Genomic DNA, 16,321 nt, shown 5'->3' on the forward strand with positions numbered 1-16,321 from the left:
TACAAGTGCAGAACTCCAACATTACTAATTATATATAATACATAATGCAATAACATTTTGCAATAATAGAGGTTTTAGCATAATCATGGCCATGGTTATGGGTCTACCCACCGCGCCCAGGTAACCTCTGAGGGTAGGTCCCTAACATACTGTGGTTGAAATCCAGAGCGCAGGACAACCCCAAACAGGCCCAGCTGAGCCACCCAAGGGCATCACTCTAATGAGAAAAGGTGAAGTGTAAGAAAGTGTAAAATAGATAAGAGCAGCTACTGCTGCATATATAAGAAGATGAAAATAGAGGTTTAAAAATAATACATGTATTTTGAACAAACAATAGCCATTCACCTAGCCATATACCTACTATACAGGTGTTGAATTTGTATCATATTGCTACAAAAAGATTGGTAACATTGTTATATGCACTTGCATAATACAAAAGGACAAAAATATCCTTTTCAAACGGAGCTATGTCTGGACATTTATTTTGCAATTATTTTTATTTTATACTTTTCATCATATTTTTTTATTTTTTTATCTTTTTGTTTATGATAGTTATATGTATTACATGCTGGCCATTTAGAGATGTTTTTTTGTCTATTTCATGTATATTCAGTACATGTTATTGTTTTTATTGATGCATTAGTAGTTTTTTAATATAATATTATTTCATCATTTATGTGGGTGTATTATTGTATTTTTATTGTTATATTTATTCAAAATACATATATAAACATTATATGATAATAAAAATGGTGTCTTGATCTTTGTGTGTTCTACCATATCCCTATTTTTGTTTCTAATAATTCATAATGTATATATACAGTTCCAAAGCTCCAGCACTTTCAATATAGTAAACAGTATCTTGACCCAACAGTCGGAATGCTGGTACCAGAATAAGAAAAAATAAAAGGCAGCACTCAAGCGTCTTCCAGGTAAAGAATCACACTGACAACTTGGTCAACTCTTGTTCAACGTTTCAGTCTAAAAAACTTATATCAAGAACACATAAGTAAATCCAAACATCCAAACATACAAATGTATATACCAGCATACCTGCAGTAATAGGTGAAACGTCCCCATGTGAGTCACCAGGATTCTGCGAGAATGATGTCATCAGTGTGTATCCCCCACGCACTGTGGCACTGATGCAATGACATCGCTAACATCGTGACATCATGCATCACGCTGAACAGCAGGCAACAAACAAAACGATCAGTCCTAGCACTCCTTTTGGGGCAAATGTTGCTATATACAATAAAAACAATAACTAAGGAGGAAAAAGGTGACATAGGTAAAGATAAATAGTAGCACCCAGTTGTTTAGGTCCATATGTCATAAATCAATAGTAGAGAAGAAAAAGAGCAAAAGTAAAAAGAGATGTAAAATAGAAAGGGAAAGAACATGTAGAATATTCACTCACGTAACAAAAAAGAACTAAAAAACAGTAGCAAAATATAAGAAAAATATAAGAAAATATTAAGAAAAAAAATATTTTTAAATAATTCAAACACTCATCCTGAGTATTGTAGAATTAATCACAAAGAATTGAAAAAAATAGTAAAAAATGTAAAAAATTAAACAAAATTAGAAATTAAATCTTGGGTCCATATATGTGTTGCATATCCAAAACACCTATGCTTCCAGTTGTGGTTTATGTATCTGTAGTACAGCACCCAACCTTCTAAGGAGGTCTCCCATCCCAATACTAATCAGGCCCAGCACTGCTTGGCTTTCAAGGTCGACCAAGATTGGGCATAGCCAGTATGGTATGACTGTAAAGTACACTAAAACTTAAATGGATGCACTGGCGAGGCTATTGGGGTATACTGACTCCCAGGAATGCCCTTTGGGAGAAACCCGAAAATGACTAAACCATGTTGCAACAAAATTGGAAACTCCATAGCTGTAACAAGGGATCAAAAATGTGGGAATGCCCAAGTGAAAAATGGGGAAATTCATAAAAAGCATGAAAAAGATAAAGTCTTGTTGAATCCACCTGAAGTAAGCATCTCTCCCAGTAACCTCCTATCTTGGACATCGGTACACGATTGATCACTTTGTAGGATGGCCGGAGATTGTCAGTACTCTTTAAAGTGACAGTCTGTGCGGTGTTGCACTACCCTTTCCATAATAATAAACATGTGGTTTTGCCAATTTACACAAAACTACATGGACACCTTATCTTATATATGACGTATGTGCTTGTACCTGTAAGTATGGAATCATTATGAAATACCGCCGGCCGCAGTTCGATGCCTGGCAGCGCCTGGCCGACAGATGAGCAGAGCCCGGCAGTGGAAGCCCGACAGCGCTTAACCCCCTAACCCTAACCCTCCTTAGGGGTGCCTAACCCTAACCTCCCCCCAAGTGCCTAACCCTAATCCCCCCTCTAAGTGCTTAACCCTAACCCCCCCTTCCCCGCTGCCTAAACCTAAGTCCCCCGGGGGGGTGCCTAACCCTGAGTCCCCCCCGTGGGTGCCTAACCCTAACCCTCCCACCACCTAGCCTAACCATAAACCTTTCGGGGGGAGCCTAACCCTAAGTCCCCCCTGGGTACCCTAAACCTAACCCTCCCCCCCGCAGCTGTCTGCTCGTGGCACCCGGCATCCCTTCAATTGGGATGCCGGCATCGGGGAAATGTCAGGCATCTACATCTAGATGCCCGGCATTTCACCCTCACCGGGATATGACAGTCGGGAAGCCGGCTGCCGGTATTAAGGCAGCCGGTTTCCCAATTGTATACCATAAGTATATGACTAATTGGGATGTATTTCTCAGAATGCAGATGTACAACATAATTGCTTGGTTCCATATAGCTGCAAGTAGTGCATCCAGTGTACCTATAACAGCCTGGTTTTCTTGATAAAAAAAATGTGTGTCCATATTGGGAGCCTTTTGTGAATATCATTGCGTACAAACCAGTCCTTAAGTTTTTTGCCCATTTTGTGGCACATCATGATGCCTGATTTGTTCAGATCTTTGCTGTTATCTGTATTAATAATTGCCCACAATTTCTTTGTGGTGTGACTAATGAAATTGCTGACTGTGTTGTACTTGCTCGTAAAGAACACAGGGGGTCATTCAGACCCACTCGCGAGCGGCAGTCCGCTCAAAAGTGGGTCGATGTTCCCCACTGCGCATGCGCACGACGGAGGGAGCTCCGTCGCACGAATGCGCGAGACCCGGTGAGCGAAGGACTTTCCATTGCTCCGGGTCTCGCACCAAAGGGGGCATGCTGTCGATGTTGTTTGACAGCACGCCCCCTTTGGTGGGCGTTCCGGGGGCGTGCCTGCCAGACGGAGGCATTCCTATGGGAACGCCTACCATCTGAAGCCGGCCCCACTGACATCACTAGTGATGTCAGTGGGAGTGATTTTGACTCTGATAGAGCCAAAATCACTCCTGGCCTTGCGGTTGAGAAACCCGACCACAGGGTTTCTCTCGCAAGTCCGATGGTCGCGATGGTCAAGACCATCGTGACCATCTTGTTGGACGCTCGTATATGCTGTGGGTGGTGACCCACAGCTATACGAGCGTCCAGGAGGACGCTCCATTTTAATGGAGGTGGGCCCTGATTCAGAGCGAGCGCTCTGGTCAGAGCGTCCGGCTCTGAATCAGGGCCATAGTTTTTTCTTTACCTTTTGATTTGGTCTTTGATGTAAACAAATCTTGTGTCATTCTCATGACTTTGTACTATATGTCTTCTAGATCCTTTTATAGATATCCTCTGTTTTTTAATTTCTGCATCATATTATTAATTTGTGTTTCTGCAATTTAATCATCTGTTATAAACCTCTTTATATATAGAAACTGGGAATAAGGGAGTCCTTTTTTTCAAGGAAATTGGATGATAGCTTTGTTTTTTACTATTGTTTTATGACATTTATGGACCTCAACACCTTGGTGCTACTATATATCTTTACCTACTGTATTTCACTCCCATGGCCAATCGGAGTGCTAGGACTGATCATTCTGTGCATTGCCTGGCTGTGTGGCGTGTGACATCATGATGTTAGTGATGCATCATGATGCATGGCAGGCACATGCTGATGACAACATACCAGAGGCATCCAGTGGCTCACATGAGGAAGTTGCACCTATTACTTTAGGTATGCTACCTATTACTGTAAGGCGAGTACTGTAGATATGTATCTTTGGATTAAATTATGTGTTCTTGATAAAAGTCATTTAGACTGAAGAGTTGACAAAGTTGTCAGTGTGATTCTTTACCTGAAAGACCCGTGAGTAGAATGAGCGGGTTCGGTTCCCTGAGAACCGAACTTAGCATATACGAGGCAGATACGAGTTGGCTCGGGTTTTCCCACCTGACTCGGATTTAAAAACGAGGCAAAACGTCATCATCCCGATGTCGGATTCTCACAGGTTTTAGATTGTATAAAGGTTCTGTGATCACTGAAATTCTTCATTCTGGCTCTGGAGAGTGAAGAGGGAGGGAGCTGGGTGCTGTGCTGCTGTTGTGCATAATTGTTACTTGTGAGGTTGTGCTGGGAGCTGTGCTGTGCTGCTGTTGTGCATAATTGTAAGGTTGTCATGTCCATAGGGGCTGGCTGGCTGTTGTCCATAATACATACCATATAGGGGCTGGCTATTGTCCTGTCCATAGGGGCTGGCTGGCTGTAGTCCATAGTTGCTGGCTGGCTGTTGTCCATAGGGGCTTGCTGGCTGTTTTGAGGTTGTCCTGTCCATAGGGGCTGACTGGCTGTTGTCCATAGGGGCTGGCTGGCTGTTGTCCATATTACTCCATATAGGGGCTGGCTGTAGTTCATAGGGGCTGGCTGGCTGTTCTCCATAGGGGCTGGCTGGCTGTTCTGTGTTGTCCAGGGGGTGCTCTGTCCATCAGGGGTGCTCTTCTTCACCCCAGTGTAAAAAATAAAAATAAAAACCATTTTTTGTGTGTGCGTGTTATCCACACCACCAGTGTGAAAAGAAAAATACTTTTTTTGTGTGTGCGTGTTAGCCTGCCACACCACCAGTGTGAAAATAAAAACAATTTTTTGGTGTGTGGTTGGTTGTGTGCATTAGCCGCAACTTAGCTGCGCTATAATTGCTTCTTTACACTGCTGTAAGACCGCAGTGAGTATGGAGGACAGTCACATGACACAACAGCAGCATCCACATACCAGTCTTGTAGCTGCTGGCAGCAGTCATGATGATGGTGCAATGCCATCAATGTCATCTATGAAGGCCAATGTACCAAGGCTTAAGTTTACAGTTGTTGCCCATGGTGGGAAAAATCCCATTGTTGCCATGCCTGGGCAAAGGAACAGAAAATCCACTTCTCATGTGTAGAATCATTTCCACCCAAATCCGGACAACCTTTGCCAATCCAATTGTAACCATTGTCATGTAACAATGAGTAGAAGTAAGGACCTTAACCATCTTGGAACCTCCTCCCTGTTACATCACTTGCAATGCATTCATCAAATTGGAAAGGGTATAGAAACTTTGTGGACATAAAAACAAACAACAATCAGTCCAGTGTCACCTAGCTTCTCCCTTCTATCTTGATTCAAGCACCTGCAATCTCCACCAACCACACCTGCATCATCATCAACATCCTCAATCATGATTGGAAGTAGTCCTGCATCCAATATCATAAGGACTGACTCCTCTCCTATCCGTTGTTCCTCAGAAGGATCCTTGAGTGTTACGCCTGCTGCTGCTGTGGCTATGAGTGGATCTTCATCCCAGAAGGGGACCAGGAAGAAGACTACTTGTAGTAGTTCAAGTTCAAACAAACAATTCAGTGTCACACAATCCTTTGCATTGGTGAACAAGTATAACAGCAAACACCCAGTTGCACAGCAGCTTACTAACACCATAACAGCTATGCTGGTATTAGATGTGCGTCCAGTATCCACCATTAATGCAATTAATGGAGGTCCTGTGTCCCCGCTACCATGTCCCTTCTAGATTCCACTTCTCTAGAATAGCAGTTCCCAATCTGTACAAGGACATTAAAAATATTTGGACAAATGGGACAGGGCAAACTAAAGATTACAAGACTGTGACAGCCCACTGGGTAGGTGTATTTCATCCAACAGTGCAAACAGCAGCAGCAGCATCTAACAAATGCCAGCTCATTCAGAGGCTGGCTACTCTGTGTATCACCAGTTTCAATAAGAGGCATACTTCTGAGAACCTCTTCCAAAAACTCAGGGAAATCATTGCAAAATGGCTTACCCCACTTGGACTCTCCTCGGGATTTGTGATTTCTGACAATGCCAGCAATATTGTGCGAGCATTACATGTGGGCGATTCAAACACATCCCATGTCTTGCTCACACAATTAATTTGGTGGTGCAACATTTTTAAAAAATTACAGGGGCGTGCAGGAGATGCTCTCTATGGCCCATAAGATTTCTCAACATTTTCAACATTCAGCAACTGTGTGTCGAAGATAGCAGCACCAGCAAGAACTGTTGAATTTGCCCTGCCATCAGCTGAAGCAAGAGGTAGTAACTAAGTGGAATTCTACCCTCTATATGCTTCAGCAGATGGAGGAGCAGCAAAAGGTCATCCAATGCTACACTACGGCCTATGATATAGGGAGATGAGTGGGAATGCACCTTAGCCAAGCACAGTGAAGAATAATTTCTGTGTAGTGCAAGCTTCTCAAATCCTTTGAATTTGTTAGTTCAGAAACTGCCAGCTTGAGTCAGGTCATTCCCCTAATTAGACTTTCGCAAAAGCAGCTGGAAAAACTGAAGGAGGAGCTGAAACTGAGTGATTCCGCTAGGTATGTCGGACTGGTAGCTCAAGCCCTTCACTCACTTCACCAGGATCCAAGGGTCTTCATTCTTTTGAAATCAGATTACTATATTTTGGCGACCATACTTGATCCTAGGTTTAAGTCATACCTTATATCCTTCTTTCCGACGGGCATAAATCTGAAAAGATGCAAAGAGCTGTTGGTGAAAAAATTGTCAGCTCAAGCAACACATGACACGGCATCATCTCCTCCTTCAGTTTCTGCTGCTGCCAGGAAAAAACTCAAAAAAACTACATTTTCCTAAGAGACCCACTACTGGTGGTGATGCAGATTAGTCAGCAATAACTAATGACATCTGGTTGGGTCTGAAAGCACTGCCTACAATGAGTGACATGTCTACCGTGACTTTGTCTGATATGGTCATCATTCAGAGAATGGTGGATGACTATTTTAGGGATAGCATCCAAATAGGCATGTCAGACAGTTCGTTTCACTACTGGCACGAAAAAGTGGCAATTTGGAGTCCCTTACAAAAACTGGCTTTGCTGTATTTAAGTTGCCCACTCTGCAGTGTGTACTCTGAAAGAGTTTTCAGCGCAGCCGGGAACCTTGTCAGTGATCAGTGTAGGAGATTACTTCCCCAGAATGTAGAAAAGATGATGTTCATCAAAATGAATTACAAATTCTACGAGGAAGACCTTTACCAGCAATTAAGTAAAAAAAACTACAGAAGCGTCTGTAATGGTGGATTCCAGTGGGGAGAAATTAATATTGTGTGAAGAAGAGGATGTACACACTGATGGGGATGATGATGATGAAATCTGATCTTACCTATGTTGTAAAGCCAGTTTGTGTATGGGCTCATTGCCACCAATGTCCACTGCGCATTGGCAGCTTGTTTTGTGGGGGGTTCAAACAAACCAATCATTTCAGCCGCAAGTGGCAGTCCCTGTTTCATATATACAACATAAGGGTGGGTTGGAGGGCCCAAGAACAAATCCATCTTGCACCTTTTTCCTTTCCATTATGTGCTGTTGGGGCATTGCTTCCTGACATTTTAATGTTATGGTTTATTAATGTCCAGAAATTGTAATGGCCACAGACAGCAACTCCTGCATGCCCCTTTTATTTTTTTTAAAGAAAATTCTGAACCAACTGCTGCTTGTTGTGTCAACCTGGCAGCACAAGTCGCCAACAGTGACATTCAGCCAAGGGTTCTCAGCCCTCAAGGCTGTTACCTGGCGCAAAGGTCGCACCCTGCTTCATGGTCCAAAGGTCACCTGTCATCACTCCTCACCAGCCCTCAAGGCTGTAACTGCCGTAACTTGCCAAGAGTTCAAGCCCTCAAGGCTATTGCAGAACTGGTTCCTTCTTAATCATAGCTCTGTATTCCACTACTACTCAGCCCGGAGGCTTCATCAACAATTAACTATCAACTATCAATTCTTCACCCAGTGGCTGCACCAATTATCAAGTATCAACTCTTCTTTCTTCAGCCAGTGGCTCCACCAATTATCACGTATCAACTCTTCTTACTTCAGCCAGTGGCTGCACCAATTATCAAGTATCAACTCTTCTTTCTTCAGCCAGTGGCTGCACCAATTATCAAGTATCAACTCTTCTTACTTCAGCCAGTGGCTGTGTCAACTATCAATTCTTAAGCCAGTGGCTGCACCAATTATCAAGTATCAACTCTTCTTACTTCAGCCAGTGGCTGCAATAACTATAAACTATCAATTCTTCAGCCAGTGGCTGCACCAATTATTAAGTATCAACTATTCTTACTTCAGCCAGTGGCTACGCCAACTATCAACTATCAATTATCTTACTTCAGCCAGTGAATGTATCAATTATCAACTATCAATTCTTCAATCCTCAAGAGGCACCCCAACCATCATTTTTGCACAGTCCTCAACTCTGTTTATCACTCAGTTTTGATTCCCCTAGGAATCGTGACAGCCAGCTAGCTGGATGCAACTTTTTGGCCCTTAACTAGATGAAAAAAATCAATATTGTGAGCTGTGAGGTAGTCAAAATTGACTGGAAACGACTAGAAATAAATGTTATTGAGGTTAATAATACTGTAGGAACAAAAACAGGCCCATTTTATGTGATTTTAGCTGTTTTAATGATTTTTTAAGAAAAAATTCAGATCCAAAACCAAAACCGAAAAACAAAACACGGAGGTGAGGTTTTGGCAAAACCAATCCAGATCCAAAACCAGGGGAGATCCAGTTCCAAAACCAAAACACGGGGGTCAGCGCACATCCCTACATGTGAGTGCCGCTTTTTGTTTTTTCAATTTCATATATATATATATATATATATATATGTATATATGTTATAGCTTATACTGTATGTATATCAGCTCTGACCCATTGAGGTATGGACTATACAAGACCTCTGAAGATATCCTGTGGTACCTGGCACCAAGACATTGGCAGCAAATCCTTTAAGTTCTGTAAATTGCAGGGTGGTGCTGCAGCATATACTATAAATGCTTGCTTAGATTGAGAGCTGGGGAATTTGGAGGCCAACTCAATACCTTGAACTCTGTCATGTTCCTCAAACTATTCCTGAACAATATTTGCAGTGTCGCAGGACGCAAGCCATAAGTGATGCAAGTATATCCTCATTTGTAGCCTGGTTAACAATTGTCCAGGAAGAACTCATGACTCCTTCATAAAGAGCATAATGCCACACATTATTAGAGAGGCACTCCTGCCTATTAGGTGTGTACACTAAAAATATACACTGACCTTTCCCAAAGCTGGCATAAAGGATTGGAAACCAGATACAACATTAAATGCATTTAATGCTTTGTGTGCTTATGTATGATGGAACAAATATGGTGGTATTTGCTTTCTCCAGAAAAAGTAGCTAAATAGTTCACAAAAATACCATTTGAGCAAAACAAAAAGGCTCTTTATATAACTCATCTGCTGAAAACTTGCAGAAAATTTTATGCCAATACTTGCACTGTAGGTAGACATAATAGAGGGTTGGGGAGCCACAGACACAGAGGGTAAGCACTGTCTCCTTCAATAAAATAAAAAAGCCTGGATTAAATATCAATTAATATTATATGTTATCTGCCTTGATTGGCCAGCAATGTTATTTATATATATTTATCCAGACAAAAGAGCGCTTGACATAAAAAATAACAATTTATTATATATTTAAATAACAACAGGACATGCAAATGAAATAAATAAATAGATATAAAATAACACACATACACATACATAAAATACAAGCTGGTAATGAGTGTTAATATCTCATATTTGTACATAGGATATCCACCTCTGCAGAAGGTGTCTCCAGTATCAATATGTAGTATGTAACCATCAATTACTTTGGTTCCATAAAAATAGTCTCTGTCATCCGGGTAACACTCTCCTCAACAGCCAGCCGGCGGTAAGCAGTTACCATTTTTGACTATCATATGAGAGCCAGTCTCAAACTCATGTGCTTGGACGATGTTACAAACCATCGGGGTGGAAGTGTCTATCACTGAACCAGAGTCACGGAACATTCTAACAGGTCAATTGATTACCTGCTACAATTTGATTGATGGAAATTTGATGTGTGGACACTTAGTAACAACACCATATAAAAAACACCCTGAGGTGTTTGAATTGCAAGCCGTGTCACTATCAGCAATACTATCATTTTTTACCCGGCTGACAGAGACTATTTTTATGGAACCAAAGTAATTGATGGTTACATACTACATATTGATACAGGAGACACCTTCTGCAGAGGTGGATATCCTATGTACAGATATGAGATATTAACACTCAGTACCAGCTTATATTTTATGTATGTGTATGTGTGTTATTTTATATATATTTATTATTTCATTTGCATTTCCTTTTGTTATTTAAATATATAATAAATTGTTATTTTTTTTATGTCAAGCGCTCTTTTGTCTGGATAAATATATATAAATAACATTGCTGGCCAATCAAGGCATATAACATATAATATTAATTGATATTTAATCCAGGTTTTTTTATCTTATTGAAGGAGACAGTGCTTACCCTCTGTGTCTGTGGCTCCCCACCCTCTATTATGTCTACCTACAGTGCAAGTATTGGCATAAAATTTGCCGCAAGTTTTCAGCAAATGAGTTATATAAAGAGCCTTTTTGTTTAGCTCAAATGGTATTTTTGTGAAGTATTTAGCTACTTATTCCGGAGAAAGCAAATACCACCATATTTGTCCCATCATACATAAGCACACAAAGCATTAAATGCATTTAATGTTGTATCTGGTTTCCAATCCTTTATGCCAGCTTTGGGAAAGGTCAGTGTATATTTTTAGTTGAAATTGATGAATGAATATGCCAAACCACCAGTGATATATGGGTTTTAAATCAACCACACATCACTTGATTTCTCACATTCCAGATCCATAGCCTATTTAATTCCAGTATTGTTTCCAGATATTTTGATGGTCTCAAATGATAACCGCTGTTGTATTTCTACATAACCAGTTTGTGTCCAAATGAAAGCATCACGCCTGCCCCTTGTAGACATTCTACAGCTTTTCTCTATCCCTTATGGTTCATGGTGTGATATTTCTATAAACTTTATCACTGAATTTCTCCCTTTTACAACAATTTGTGTCCAAAGTCCATTGTGTCAATTTTACTTCTTCCACAAAGCAGATGATGGGAGTAACTATGACTTGTTGTGTTGTTTGTTGCCAAATAGCCTGCTTGGAAGCTGCTATTGCTTATGCTGACCTCCATGGTCAAGCCCACCATGAAGTTGACCAGAATTTAAACCTCTTGATAATAAAGATTTGGTTGTCTTTTTTTACTCCCTGTGCTTGGCTGGAAATAGTTGCTTGGCTAGAAGAAGCAAGATGGTTGTATGGGTCTAGTTGGCTGATAGGACCTGGGGGGTGGCAGGAGCTTGATTGCTAGTAGGATCTTGTGTGCTAAGCAGGAGTTGATTGTCAGTTAGGAGTTGGTTGGATGGAATGACCTGGTTGGCTGTCAGGAGTTGGTTAGCTGGAAGGACCCTTGTGACTGGCAGCAGTGGGCCGGCTTTAATAATGTAATTGCATGTTTGTTTTTCATAAAGTTGTTTCACTCCAAAACAGTCTTGCAATGATTCTATCTTCTTGAATTTTTTTTAAATTGATGACTGTACAGTACTTATATTTAAATTTTGCCCCTATTTATTTTTTTTATCTAATTGCACAAAGGATGGGGTGGGGTGAATGCAGGGTAATGCTGGGTCTTCTTTTCTGCCAATGTAATGTGTACATTTTAAAATACACTAGTTGTATTATTTGCAATGCCCATTTCAACTACTGTATATAGAAAATCATTGTTTTTTACACCATGAAAGTAAAAAAAACCCTATATATCCCTTTTTGGCGGTATCCTTTAAATAACCCTCTTGTTACCTAGTAAGACTGGTATGCAAAATTTGTGTTTTAAAATTAAATTTAATATATTGAAAACTTCTTCCCATAAACAGTGTATTGCCAAATAAAGTACAATAAACATATATAAAAAATATGCATAGTATGTGCCAACTGGGTATAAATAATGGATAATAATAATAATAATAATAATAATAATAATAATAATAATAACTGGGTAATACTGAACTGAAAACAATTAATGTTGTAGGTACACTTTAAGGCAAAACTGCAACATGGTATCATAGTCCATATACTGTAACAGCTGAACTTCAGTTCTTAAGCAGTTCTTTATATTACATTTCTCATGGATGCTGAGATGATATGTTTAGAGTCAGTCTGCAGTTTTGTTTTATGTATCACTGAAGTCAGATGTTTAAAGTGATGGCTATGCAGGGAGAAACAGTCAGTGAGGAACAGAGCCTACTGTACCTGTCAGTTGAATGTAGGAATGGATCTGTGCTATCCTCCGTTGTGCAGGCTGGGGGTCACTGAGTGTGACTTTGCTCTTTCTTCTGATCTGCACGAGCTCACAAGGTGAGTTTTATTTAAAATACCATTCAGTGCAGATATGAGAGCAATCAACTTCACTAAAGGGAAGCTCTACATTCTAGTCAAATATCTTGCTGACATGATACTGATTGAAACACAAAGAAGTAGAGGGTTTACAGGCTTTGGGCCTGATTCAGACCCACTCGCGAGCGGCTGTCCGCTCGCAGGTGGGTCGATGTTATGGACTGAGCATGCGCACGACGGAGGGAGCTCCGTCGTGCGCATGCGCCAGACGCGACGAGCGAAGGAAAGTCCTTCGCTCGTTGTGTCCGATCAAAGGGGGCGTGCTGTCAATGTTGATCGACAGCACGCCCCCTTTGGTGGGCGTGCCGGGGGCGTGCCTCCCTGACGGGGGCGTTCCCAAGAGCCAAAATCACTCCGGAGCTTGCGGTTGAAAACCTCAACCGCAGGCTCCGGCTCGCAATTTCGATGGTCGCGATGGTCTCGACCATCGCGGCCATCACAATGCACGCTCGTATAGCCTGTGGGTGGTGACCCACAGCTATACAAGCGTCCAGGAGGACGCTCCATGAAAATGGAGCCCGGCCCTCATTCAGAGCGTGCGCTCTGCTCAGAGCGTACGGCTCTGAATGAGGGCCTTTGGCCTTTATGATAAGAGTGAATATAGGTGTAGAATTCTCCAGGACCCAACTCTAAGGTGGTTCAGTGAGCTACTCGTCAAACAACCTGATATGTCAGTATACCTAAGAAGGAGGATTAGAAAACATATGGAAGACCTTCAGGAATTCAGAATTTTTCGTTATGCCTTGATAACTTTCAAATTATTCTCACATGGATATGTAAACTTGTGCTATAAAATCACGTGATGAAAATGTTTTTGATTTGTTGAATTAAGCCTGAGAGATTATTAGAGATACAGTCCTGATTTAGACAATCTGATATGCCACAATGTACCTAAAAAGTAAAAACAAATAATAAAAAAATCAAAGTAATCTTAAACAATTAAAAAATGTTGCTAAAAAGCTAAAAAAATATAACCTAAATTGCAGCCTATTTAGAACATTTGCTGGAAGATGTCTGTAATTATAACATGACATTTTATAGTAAGAAAAGAATCTGGACCAATGGTCAGAAGAGTTATATTTATATGTTTTCTGAACTGGAGAGGGAATTTGATGGAACACAGGACCTGATTCAGAGATGGACGCTCTGAAAGAGCGCTCGCTCTGAATCAGGGCATTTTTTTTTTTTTTTGGAGCAGCCTCCTGGCCGCTCGCATAGCTGTGGGTGACCACCCACAACTATAGCGAACGGCCAGGTTGATGGTCACGATGGTCAAGACCTTTGCGACCATCGGGCTTGTGACGAGACCCTTGTGGTAGGGTCTCGTGGCCGCAAGCCCCAGAGAGCTTCTGGCTCTAATAGAGCTGGAAGCTCTCCCACTGACATCACTGTTCAGCAGGTGTTCGGTTGGGAATGCCTCCGTTTGTGAAGCCACGGTGATTGACAGCTCGCCCTGTTTGGTAGGCGTGGTCGGGGGGGCCACGCCTACCAAACAGGGTGAGCTGTCAATCACCATCGACAGCTCGCCCCCTTTGGTGCGAGACCCGGAGCGACGGAGCACCCGTCGCTAGCTGGGTCTCGCGCATGCGCACGACGGAGCCAGCTCCGTCGTGCGCATGCCTAGTGGCCAAACATCGACCCGGTTGCGAGCGCTCAGTGCTTGCGACCGGGCCTGTATCAGGCCCACTGTTTTACCAGTTATTTCCACTGGAGGAGTGGCAATCCATGGCGTCCCTGTCCTCCATTGTGGTCTCTTTATTAGTATGATATCAAAAGGTCATATGACTACTTTAGTCATGTGGTACATCATCTGAGCTGCATCTTCTCAGGCTGCACAGAAGACTTTCTTTTCTATGGGGCCCAACAGGCCCACTGCATTCATGAATAGTACAGCGCTCTATATACTAATAATGTAAGGGGTACATTTACCAAGAAGCAGTTTGGATGGGATTTTGTAAACCATCATTGATGTCCATCTATTTTATGGTGTAATTTTTACTGACCAAAACCACCTCAAAGTCACCATCAAACTGCCATAATCCACCGTAAAACTGCTGCATCTATTTGGTATGTCAGAAGTTGATGATTTACAATACACTTATGATGCAATCCCATTAATGGGCTCCCTCCTTTGTATTACCATTAATGCCTACCCCCCCTGTATTGTTTTTAATATGCTCTTCTCTTTTATACATTGCCATAAATGTGTGCCCTCTTTTGTATTGCCATTAATGGGCTCTTCCCCTATTTTCCATTGCAAGTCACCATGCCTCTCTCCAATGTATTGTTATTAATAAGCTCATGCTCTGTATTGCCATTGATGAGCTCCCCACCCCCTCTGTATTGCTATTAATGGGCTCAACCCCTCTGTTTTATTATTGATGGGCTCCTCACACTGTATTGTAATTCATTTGTTTCTTCCCAGTAGTTAATTTAACTTCTTCTCATGTTCCTCCCTGCCTTGGCAGCTTGACCCTACCTTCAGGCCCCTCCTCCAGACTCACACTTTCTAATCATGGATCTCCTCTACACTGTCAGACATTTAGACAACATTATGATATTATGACATCACATCATTACTGGGAATGGGTGACGCTGCCTGTAGTGAGTGCAGCGAGAGTCAGAAATGTGATCCACAGTACTTCTTCAGGTAGCCAGAAATGGCTATCACTGGGGCAGTGGTGGGTGACAGCAGTGGCACAATGGGCTTATTTCAGAGCCGGACGCTATTTGCGCTCGCTCGTTCAGAAAAAAGGGGTGGCTATTCAAATGAACCGTTCGCTCTTTGCGGTCTGTTCACGCCTCTAGATCTGATCGAGCGAACAAAACATGCGGTCGTTTTTTGGAAAAATACGCCCCTGGCCACTCGCATCCTACGTCATGTCCGCTATTTATTAGATTAATCGAGTACATCGACCAGCGTATGAACTGCTCGCTATTCTTGTGGTTGGTTTTCCTACCGCAATCTTGCGAGCAGTTCTGACTATAAAATAACCCAGTGACGTGTTCAATGACGCTGCTGTATTAATTATGCACACCCTTAAAACGCCCGTTTTGACCTTTAAGCACGCCTGCGTTCGGATCTCCACTCCCCGTTTTCAAGCACCTTCCCCTGTTACCACCCACATACGCCTCCTCCTGTCACTCAAAATAGCAGGCATTCGCTAGTTAGCGAACAAACGATTTTCGGCCGCACTGACTGGTTCGCGCATGCGCATTACGATCCGTACGCATGCGCAGTTGTGCAAACATCGCTCGGAACGAACGAGCGGCCGCTTACTAGCGGCTCTGAATCAGGCCCTATGTCTTAATTTTGGCCCTGTTTACATTGGGGTCAAATTCAACACCACCAGGCTCTCAGGTTTATTGTCCTCACTTTTGGTGGCCTCCACACTGTACCTCTTTACTCTGGTGACAGCATGTGGGAGGCTGACTTATTCTCTGTGGAATCTGGAATTTTCTCCTGGATAATCTGGGACAGTGGGCATGCTTATATTACTGTGTCTGGATCCTAAATAGTACAGAAAATAGATCTCTACAGGAGCTACTATTTCACTAGACACTGGGGTATGT

This window comes from Taudactylus pleione, unplaced genomic scaffold (genome assembly GCF_031769625.1).
Source record: "Taudactylus pleione unplaced genomic scaffold, aTauple2 ptg000396l, whole genome shotgun sequence".
NCBI classification, from domain to species: domain Eukaryota; kingdom Metazoa; phylum Chordata; class Amphibia; order Anura; family Myobatrachidae; genus Taudactylus; species Taudactylus pleione.